Source organism: Balaenoptera musculus, chromosome 1 (genome assembly GCF_009873245.2).
Source record: "Balaenoptera musculus isolate JJ_BM4_2016_0621 chromosome 1, mBalMus1.pri.v3, whole genome shotgun sequence".
Lineage (NCBI taxonomy): Eukaryota > Metazoa > Chordata > Mammalia > Artiodactyla > Balaenopteridae > Balaenoptera > Balaenoptera musculus.
Window position 1 is genome coordinate 67736173 of NC_045785.1, and position 11331 is coordinate 67747503.

Below are 11331 nucleotides of genomic sequence, written 5' to 3' on the forward strand. Positions count from 1 at the left end.
GTTCTTAGTTATCTATTTAGTACGTATTAGTGTATATATGTCAATCCCAATCTCCCAGTTCATCCCATCACCACGACCCCCCGCCACTTTCCCCCCTTGGTGTCTGTACGTTTATTCTCTACATCTGTGTCTCTATTTCTGCCTTGCAAACCAGTTCATCTGTACCATTTTTCTAGCTTCCACATACATGCATTAATATACGATATTTGTTTTTCTCTTTCTGACTTACTTCACTCTGTATGACAGTCTCTAGATCCACTCACATCTCTACAAATGACCCAATTTCGTTCCTTTTTATGGCTGAGTAATATTCCATTGTATATATGTACCACTTCTTCTTTATCCATTTCTCTGTCGATGGGCATTTAGGTTGCTTCCATGACCTGGCTATTGTAAATAGTGCTGCAATGAACATTGAGGTGCATGTGTCTTTTTGAATTATAGCTTTCTCTGGGTATATGCCCAGTAGCGGGATTGCTGGGTCATATGGTAATTCTATTTTTAGTTTTTTAAGGAACCTCCATACTATTCTCCATAGTGGCTGTATCAATTTACATTCCCACCAACAGGGCAGGAGGGTTCCCTTTTCTCCACACCCTGTCCAGCATTTATTGTTTGTAGATTTTCTGATGATGCCCATTCTGACTAGCGTGACATGATACCTCATTGTAGTTTTGATCTGCATTTCTCTAATAATTAGTGATGTTGAGCATCTTTTCATGTGCTTCTTGGCCATCTGTATGTCTTCTTTGGAGAAATGTCTATTTAGGTCTTCTGCTCATTTCTAGATTGGGTTGTTTGTCTTTTTACTATTGAGCTGCATGAACTGTTTATATATTTTGGAGATTAATCCTTTGTCCTTTGATTCATTCACAAATATTTTCTCCCATTCTGAGGGTTGTCTTTTCATCCTGTTTGTAGTTTCCTTTACTTTTCAAAACATTTTAAGTTTCTTTGTCCCATTTGTTTATTTTTGTTTATATTTCCATTACTCTAGGAGGTGGATCAAAACAGATCTTGCTGTGATTTATGTCAGAGAGTGTTCTTCCTATGTTTTCCTCTAAGAGATTTATAGTGTCCAGTCCTACATTTAGGTCTCTAATCCATTTTGAATTTATTTTTGTGTATGGTGTTAGGGAGTGTTCTAATTTCATTCTTTTACATGTAGCTGTCCAGTTTTCCCAGCACCACTTATTGAAGAGACTGTCTTTTCTCCATTGTATATCCTTGCCTCCTTTGTCATAGATTAGTTAACCATAGGTGTGTGGGTTTATCTCTGGGCTTTGTATCCCGTTCCATTGATCTATATTTCTGTTTTTCTGCCAGTACCATATTGTCTTGATTACTGTAGCTTTGTAGTATAGTCTGAAGTCAGGGAGTCTGATTCCTCCAGCTCCATTTTTTTGCCTCAAGACTGCTTTAGCCCTTCAGGGTCTTTTGTGTCTCCATACAAATTATAAGATTTTTTGTTCTACTTCTGTAAAGAATGCCACTGGTAATTTGAAAGGGATTGCATTGAATCTGCAGATTGCTTTGGGTAGTATAGTCATTTTCACAATATTGATTCTTCCAATCCAAGAACATGGTATATCTCTCCATCTGTTTGTGTCATCTTTGATTTCTTTCATCAGTGTCTTATAGTTTTCTGAGTGCAGCTTTTTTACCTCCTTAGGTAGGTTTAGTCCTAGATATTTTATACTTTTTGTTGCAATGTGAATGGGATTGTGTCCTTAATTTCTGTTTCTCATCTTTCATTGTTAGCATAGAGGAATGCAAGAGATTTCTCTGAATTAATTGTCTATTCTGCAACTTTACCAAATTAATTGATTAGCTCTAGTAGCTTTCTGGTGGCATCTTTAGGATTCTCTATGTATGGTGTCATGCCATCTGCAAACAGTGACAGTTTTACTTCTTCTTTTCCAGTTTGTTTTCCTCTTATTTCTTTTTCTTCTCTGATTGCCGTGGCTAGGACTTCCAAAACAATGTTGAATAATAGTAGCGAGACAGGACATCCTTGTCTTGTTCCTGATCTTAGAGGAAATGCTTTCAGTTTTTCACCATTGAAAATGATATTTGCTGTGGGTTTATTATATATGGACTTTATTATGTTGAGGTAGGTTCCCTCTATGCCCACTTTCTGGAGAATTTTTTATCATAAATGGGTGTTAAATTTTGTTAAAAGCTTTTTCTGCATCTATTGAGATGATCATATGGTTTTTATTCTTTAATTTGTTACTATGGTGTATTACATTGATTAATTTGCGTATATTGAAGAATCCTTGCATCCCTGAGATAAATCCCACTTGATCATGGTGTATAATCCTTTTAATGTGTTGTTGGATTCTGTTTGCTAGTGTTTTGTTGAGGATTTTTGCATCTATATTCATCAGTGGTATTGGTCTGTAATTTTCTTTTTTTGTAGTATCTTTCTCTGGTTTTGGTATCAGGGTGATGGTGGCCTCATAGAATGAGTTTGGATGTGTTCCTTCCTCTGCAATTTTTTGGAAGAGTTTGAGAAGGATGGGCGTTAGCTCTTCTCTAAATGTTTGGTAGAATTCACCTGTGAAGCTGTCTGGTCCTGGACTTTTGTCTGTTGCAAGATTTTTAATCACAGTTTCAATTTCATTACTTGTGATTGGTTTGTTCATATTTTCTATTTCTTCCTGGTTGAATCTTGGAAGGTTATAGCTTTCTAAGAATTTGTCCATTTCTTCTAGGCTGTCCATTTTATTGGCACATAGTTGCTTGTAGTAGTCTCTTAGGATGCTTTGTATTTCTGTGGTGTCCATTGTAACTTCTCTTTTTTCATTTCTAATTTTATTGATTTGAGTCCTCTCCCTCTTTTTCTTGATGAGCCTGGCTAAAGGTTTATCAGTTTTGTTTATCTTCTCAAAGAACCAGCTTTTAGTTTTATTGATCTTTGCTACTGTCTTCTTTGTTTCTATTTCATTTATTTCTGATCTGATCTTTATGATTTCTTTCCTTCTACTAACTTTGGGTTTTGCTTGTTCTTCTTTCTCTAGTTCCTTTAGGTATAAGGTTAGATTGTTTATTTGAGATTTTTCTTGTCCCTTGAGGTAGGCTTGTATTGCTATAAACTTCCCTCTTAGAACTGCTTTTACTGCATCCCAGAGGTTTTGGATCATCCTGTTTTCGTTGTCATTTGTCTCTAGGTATTTTTTGAGTTCCTCTTCGATTTCTTTAGTGATCTCTTGGTTATTTAGTTACGTATTGTTTAGCCTCCATGTGTTTGTGTTTTTTACATTTTTTTCCCCTCTAATTGATTTCTAATCTCATAGCGTTGTGGTTGGAAAAGATGCTTGGTATGATTTCTATTTTCTTAAATTTACCAAGGCTTGATTTGTGACCCAAGATATGATCTATCCTGGAGAATGTTCCCTGTGCAATTGCAAAGAAAGTGTAATCTGCTGTTTTTGGATGGAATGTCCGATAAATATCAATTAAATCTATCTGGTCTATTGTGTCATTTAAAGCTTGTGTTTCCTTATTAATTTTCTGTCTGGATGATCTATCCATTGGTGTAAGTGAGGTGCTAAAGTTCCCCACTATTACTATGTTACTGTCGATTTCCTCTGTTATAACTGTTAACAGTTCCATTATACATTGAGGTGCTCCTATGTTGGGCACATATATATTTATAATTGCTATATCTTCTCCTTAGATTGGTCCCTTGATCATTATGTAGTATCCTTCCTTGTAACATTCTTGTAACATTCTTTATTTTAAAGTCTATTTTATCTGATATGACTATTGCTACTCCAGCTTTCTTTTGACTTCCATTTGCATGGAATATCTTTTTCTATCCCCTCACTTTCAGTCTGTATGTGTCCCTAGGTCTGAAGTGGGTCTCTTGTAGACAGCATATATATAGGTCTTGTTTTTGTATCCATTTAGCGAGCCTGTGTCTTTTGGTTGGAGCATTTAATCCATTCACGTTTAAGGTAATTATCGATATGTATGTTCCTATTACCATTTTCTTAATGTAATGGGTTTGTTTTTGTAGGTCCTTTTCTGCTCTTGTGTTTCCCACTTAGAGAAGTTCCTTTAGCACTTGTTGTAGAGCTGATTTGGTGGTGCTGAATTCTCTTAGCTTTTGCTTGTTGTAAAACTTTTGATTTCAACATCGAATCTGAATGAGATCCTTGTCGGGTAGAGTAATCTTGGTTGTAGGTTCTTCCCTTTCATCACTTTAAATATATCATGCCACTCCCTTCTGGCTTGTAGAGTTTCTGCTGAGAAATCAGCTGTTAACCTTATGGGAGTTCCCTTGTATGTTATTTGTCATTTTTCCCTTGTTGCTTTCAATAATTTGTCTTTAATTTTTGTCAGTTTGATTACTGTATGTCTTGGCGTGTTTCTCCTTGGGTTTAAACTGCCTGGGGCTCTCTGCGCTTCCTGGACTTGGGTGGCTATTTCCTTTCCCAAGTTAGGAAAGTTTTTGACTATAATCTCTTCAAATATTTTCTTTGATAGGTTCCTTTCCTTCTCTTCTCTCCTTCAGGGACCCCTATAATTCGAATGTTGGTGTGTTTAATGTTGTCCCAGAGGTGTCTTAGGCTGTCTTCATTTCTTTTCATTCTTTTTTTTTTATTCTGTTCCATGGCAGTGAGTTTCACCATTCTGTCTTCCAGATCACTTATCCGTTCTTCTGCCTCAGTTATTCTGCTATTGATTCTTTTTAGTGTATTTTTCATTTCAGTTATTGTATTGTTTATCTCTGTTTGTTTGTTCTTTAATTCTTCTAGGTGTTTGTTCTTTAATTCTTCTTGGTCTTTGTTAAACATTTGTTGCATCTTCTCGATCTTTGCCTCCATTCTTTTTCTGAGGTCCTGGATCATCTTCACTGTCATTATTCTGAATTCTTTTTCTGGAAGGTTGCCTATCTCTACTTCATTTAGTTGTTTTTCGGGGGTTTATCTTGTTCCTTCATGTGGTACAAAGTCCTCTGCCTTTTCATTTTGTCTGTCTTTCTGTGAATGTGGTTTTCCTTCCACAGGCTGCAGAATTATAGTTCTTCTGCTTCTGCTGTCTGTCCTCTGGTGGATGAGGCTATCTAAGAGGCTTGTGCATGCTTCCTGATGGTAGGGACTGGTGGTGGGTCGAGCTGGCTGTTGCTCTGGTGGGCAGAGCTCAGTAAAACTTTAATCCTCTTGTCTGCTGATGGGTGGGGCTGGGTTCCCTCCCTGTCGGGTGTTTGGCCTGAGGCGACTCAGCACTGGAGCCTACAGGCCTTTTGGTGGGGCTAATGGCAGACTCTGGGAGGGCTCAAAGCAAGGAGTACTTCCCAGAACTTCTGCTTCCAGTGTCCTTGTCCCCACAGTGAGCCACTGCCACCCTGTCTATGCAGGAGACCCTCCAACACTAGCAGGTAGGTCTGGTTCAGTCTCCTATGGGCTCACTGCTAGTTCCCCTGGGTCCTGATGCACACACTACTTTGTGTGTGCCCTCCAAGAGTGGAGTCTCTGTTTTCCCCAGACCTGTCAAAGTCCTGCATCAAATCCCACTAGCCTTCAAAATCTGATTCTCTAGGAATTCCTCCTCCTGTTGCCAGACCCCCAGGTTGGAAAGGCTGATGTGGGGCTCAGAACCTTCACTCCACTGGGTGGACTTCTGTGGTATAAGTGTTCTCCAGTTTGTGAATCACCCACCCAGCAGTTGTGGGATTTTATTTTATTTTATTTTATTATTATTATTTTTTAATTTTATTTATTTATTTATTTATTTATGGTTGTGTTGGGTCTTCATTTCTGTGCGAGGACTTTCTCTAGTTGTGGCAAGTGGGGGCCACTCTTCATCGCGGTGCGCGGGCCTCTCATCATCGCGGCCTCTCTTGTTGCGGAGCACAGGCTCCAGACGCGCAGGCTCAGTAGTTGTGGCTCACGAGCCCAGTTGCTCCGCGGCATGTGGGATCTTCCCAGACCAGGGCTCGAACCCGTGTCCCCTGCATTGGCAGGCGGACTCCCAACCACTGCGCCACCAGGGAAGCCCTGATTTTATTTTGATTGCACCTCTCCTATCATCTCATTGTGGCTTCTCCTTTGTCTTTGGATGTGGTGTATCTTTTTTGGTGAGTTCCAGTGTCTTCCTGTTGATGACTGTTCAGCAATTAGTTGTGATTTTGGTGCTCTCGCAAGAGGGAGTGAGCGCACATCCTTCTACTCCGTCATCTTCATTTGTTTTCCCTATTGCTCTTTACTTTAAAGTAACTTTAGAATAAACTGACTTACCTAAACTCTTAATAGAAAAACATGTGTTGTTTACACTTTATTTTACATTTTTATCTAAATACCTCCCAATGGAACCTCTTAATGCCTCTTATTGGAGCAGCTTAGCATTTTGATAACTACTGAGGCAATGCAGGGAGAGCATGCACTACATCAGTCTCTGGCCTCAGATCTCTAGGTTTTATCATTTTCATAATCTCTTTAAGCCTCAATTTTTTTTTTAAACATTAGCCTTTTTTTTTTTTTGAACTTTGGGTTTATTTATTTATTTATGGCTGTGCTGAGTCCCCGCCTCTGTGCGAGGGCCCTCTCCAGTCGCGGCAAGTGGGGTCCACCCTCCATCACGGTGCATGGGCCTCTCACCATCGCGGCCTCTCCCGTTGCGGAGCACAGGCTCCAGACGAGCAGGCTCAGCAACCATGGCTCACGGGCCCAGTTGCTCCGCGGCATGCGGGATCCTCCCAGACCAGGGCTCGAACCCATGTCCCCTGCATCGGCAGGCAGACCCTCAACCACTGCGCCACCAGGGAAGCCCAGCCTCAATTTTTTGACCTAAGAAATGGCAATAATAATTTTGGGGGGTAACAGCTTTATTGAGATACAATTCACATGCTATATAATTCACGCATTTAAAGTACACAATTGAATAATTTTTAGTATATTCACAGATTTGCACAACTAGTACCACAATCTAAGTTTAGAACATCTCACTACCCCATACCCTTTAGAAGTCCCATACCCTTTAAAGAGTCCTCTCCATTTCCTCTCAGCCCTTTCTGCCCTGGGTGGTCACTAACCTACTTTCTCAATAGATTTTCCTATTCTGGCGGTTCATGTAAAGAGAATAATACAAGAACATAATCTTTTATGACTGGTTTCTTGACATGTTTTCAAGGTTTAACCATGTTGTAGCATGTATCAGTATTTCATTCCTCTTTATGGCCAAATAATATTCCATTATATGAATATACTACATTTTATTCATCCATTCATTAGTTGATAGACATTTGGGTTGCTTTCGTTTTTTAGCTATTATGCATAATGCTACTATGCACATTCATGTACAGATTTTTACTTCAATGTATGTTCTCATTTCTCTTGGGTATTGTCTAAGCGTAGAATTGCTGGGCCATGTGGTACTCTATGTTTAACATTCTGAGGAACTGAATCTGCAATATTTGGATGTGCATGGAATAGATGTTCTAAATTAGCATCTAGAACAATACTCTGAGTTCTAGATGCCTTGGTTGGCTTAGTTCTGACTTGTAGAGGAGTCTTGTCAAACACTCTTGGGTGGGTGATAAGAACAAAGATACAAGGGCCAGTATATGCCCTATGGCATCGTGTAGATTTAAAAGGAGGCCTTGAGTTATTGCTGGGGACTCTGCCAGGTTTTAGCAGTTAGTGGAAACGGTAATTGGGTATATGAATTACCTAAAAGAATTTATTTACTTAGGCAATGTCATTGGTTTTAATCGTCAAAGTGCTAGACTTTGGTCAGGTTTAATGTTGTCACTTGATAAGCACTGTTTCCACCAATAATTAATGAAGTACATTGGTCATATATTGTCTCAGAGTGAGCAGTAATCCTAAATGTCTGAAATAAAATATCAGATACACCCAATCAGTGTAGTTAAATACGACTTCGGTGCTTTCTGCCTGTGTCCCACTCCTAAGAGCTGGCTCTTTTCTTATAGGTCCCTTTTATGTGTTCTTCAATGACTTCCCCTCCCCCTGCCTTGCTGGGCACTTTTCACTGTTTCATTTCCTAATACTTTGAAAAAATCTGTAGCTAACCATTTATCAATAGATGGTCCACTTAGCTGCTGATTTCAAGATACAACCTTTTAAGATAACTGAAGCCTGCTACATTCTATGGTGTTCACATGGTCCACAGGAAAACTTTTCTTGCAAGATTGCTAGTATACGGCATTTCTGCTACAGCCCTCTCTCTCTGCTCTCTCTGCTCAGTCATCAAAGGCCTCTTTGGGTTGTCTGTTGCCTTTAGATTTTTCAGATGACATAAACTACAGGGCACAGAGATCAAATTGTCTGAATTTCTTAAAATTTCTTAAAATGCTTTCACTTGGCTCAAGGTGGTGATAGGATGGAATAAGCAAGTACCCTTCTCTCTCCACTCTTGGGGAAGGAGAAGGAAAAATGCACAGCACTCTAGAAAATTGTCCCCTGGGTATTTCCATTCTCCAGAATGGAATTGATCTTTTGATCAATTCTGCCACATCATTCCCTGGAGGCACATGAGGGCTGAGAGTAGCTAAATGGGCTGCCCTTTCTCCCAGCATGCCCTGTGTGGGTGATTTAGCATTCTGTTTTAGAATGCTCAGGGCACTTGGCATCTATTTCGCTCAGCTTTGGAGCTTCTGTCAAAAGACATGGAAAAGTCCCACTTAGTATGCCATATATCTTAGAAATATGTGCCAGGGAATGTTCTAAATTCTTAACCATTTTTTGATGTCATGGTTGGATTCCATTGACATTCAGGTAAATCCTATGGACCCCTTTCTCAAAGTAATGTTTCTATGTGTATAAAACAAAATATGTAGGATTACCAAGGAAACCAATTATATGGAAATAAGAGTTTTATCCTTGGATCCCACAGAGGTACAAGTTAAAAACTTATATAAGAATCTTAGGTGGGGAGGGATAAATGGGAGATTGGGATTGACATACACACCACTATATAAAATAGATAACTGTGGGACTTCACTGGTGGCACAGTGGTTAAGAATCCGCCTGCCAGTGCAGGGGACATGGGTTCGAGCCCTGGTTCAGGAAGAGCCCGTATGCCATGGGGCAACTAAGCCTGTGTGCCACAACTACTGAGCCTGCGTTCTAGAGCCCGTGAGCCACAACTACGGAGCCTGTGTGCCACAACTACTGAAGCCTGCGCGCCTAGAGCCCATGCTCCACAACAAGAGAAACCACCGCAATGAGAAGCCCGCACACCACAACAAACAGTAGCCCCCGCTCGCTGCAACTAGAGAAAGTCCACGCACAGCAAGGAAGACCCAACGCAGCCATAAATAAATAAATAAATAAATTTATTCTTTAAAAAGAGGATATATGTATATAACTGACTAATTTGCTGTACAGCAGAAAGTAACACAACATTGTAAATCAACTATAAGCCAATAAAAAATTTTTTTAATCCTAAAAAAATACCTATATAAGATTCTTAGTGCTTTACAAGTATTATTACATTTCTCTTCTCAACATCCCAATGAGGAAACTGAGGCATAATGAGGGTTAGTACCTTGCCTAAGACCATGCACCTAGTAAGTGGCAGAGAAAGAATTCAAACTGTGGCAGTCTGACTCCACAGTATTGTTCAATACTATGCAGACAGGATACCCAAATTCACTAATGGTTGATGTAGCAAGTACCTCAGTATTTGAACAATAGCAAAAACTAATATTATTTCATGAATTCCACTTCCTGGTTTGGTGAGCACTACATGATGACTTTGGTTATCTGGGGGAGGATCAGACCTTTAGAATTAACCCAAGTGCCATTTTTTTTTTCCTGGGCCAGGATAGCAAAAGATATCAAAGGTATCAATGTTCAAATATAAGACTGTGTCCATCTGTTGCTAACATCCATGTGGACCACCCTGTCCTGTGGTTTAAGCTACTATTTGTTCAGTTTTCTTTTGCTTCTAGCTAACAGCATCCTACCTGATATATCCAATAATGACTAAGATTGAATATTCTGGTAACCCAGGAGAAGGGAGGCTTGGAGCAAATTACACTGATTTAGCAACATAAATAAAATCTGGTAGTTCTTATTCTCCTGTTAAAGAGTAAAATCCATACCCAGTGTGTAATAATATCTTTCTCATAATGGTTATTGTGGAATTAAAGGAGATAGTGTTCATAGGAAAGTTGTTTAAGTGGTAGTCATCATTATTACTGTTCTTCCCATTAGGCTGAATGTTTGGAAGTTGTGGGAAATAGGGAGGAGGCGCAGACAGGAGATGGAGGAATAAACAAACACAGCCTTACAAATTCCAGTTTCTTCAAGTGTCAAGAGCACTGTTCACAAGTGCACAATACTTTCACACACAACTCAGTCTGTGCATTTTTAGTTATTATTCATCCGGTAATGTCAGACACTGGCATTACCATTCTCCTTATTTTCCATTTCACTAAATGGGAATTTCGAACACTACCAGAAAAGACTGTTCATTCTTGATTCTGAGATAGGAATAGTAACATGTGCTCTCATGTTTTAGCAATCCTTACAAAATTAGTTTGGCTTTTTTCACCACAAATATGCTCAGAAATTGGAATTTTAAAATCTGCAGTTCTGACGGAATGTTTTGGCTCAGGACTGCACATAGAAACAGCATGTTGTTTTCTGTTGTTCTCCCTCCCACCCCATTAGTTCACTGCGTATTAGACAGAACCTCGGAGCTGTGAATCCGTTGCCTAACCCCTCAGAGTTGACCATATTCACATATTATTTGGTAGCCTAATTCAGTAGGAAACGTGGAGAAAAGCTAAAGAGGAATTGAAATCAATAACTTTATCATTAATACAGGATTGGAATGCCTCAACATTAATTTGTTTGGGGGCTGAGCGTCTGTAGTAGTTCTTAATCTGGGACCTATGGATTGGTTTTGGGCATCTAACCTCATATATATATATATGTATACATACATATATATATATGTATATATATATATACACATATATATATGTATATATATATATATACACACACACACTATTTTTTCTTTTAATAGTATGTGAGTGTATTTTTTTAACACTGTATTTAAATGACATATGGGGAAAAGGCCCCATAGTTTTCACCAGATTCATAGTATGGTCCTAGAGCCCTCAAATGGTTACGAACTAGGATGCTAGTCCTTGACAGCACTGTAAGAGGATGCAATTCTTCCATTCTATATTTTACATCTATCTGGCAGGGCGAGAGCCTCTACCCTAAACAAAAATGGCGGGAGCTGCTTCACACGTAGCCCCTCACGCAGAAAGGCTAGGAGGCCCCCGCGACTTTCTCTCCACCGTCCCACTCCTGACCCCGGAAGGACTCCGCCCCTGGGGGT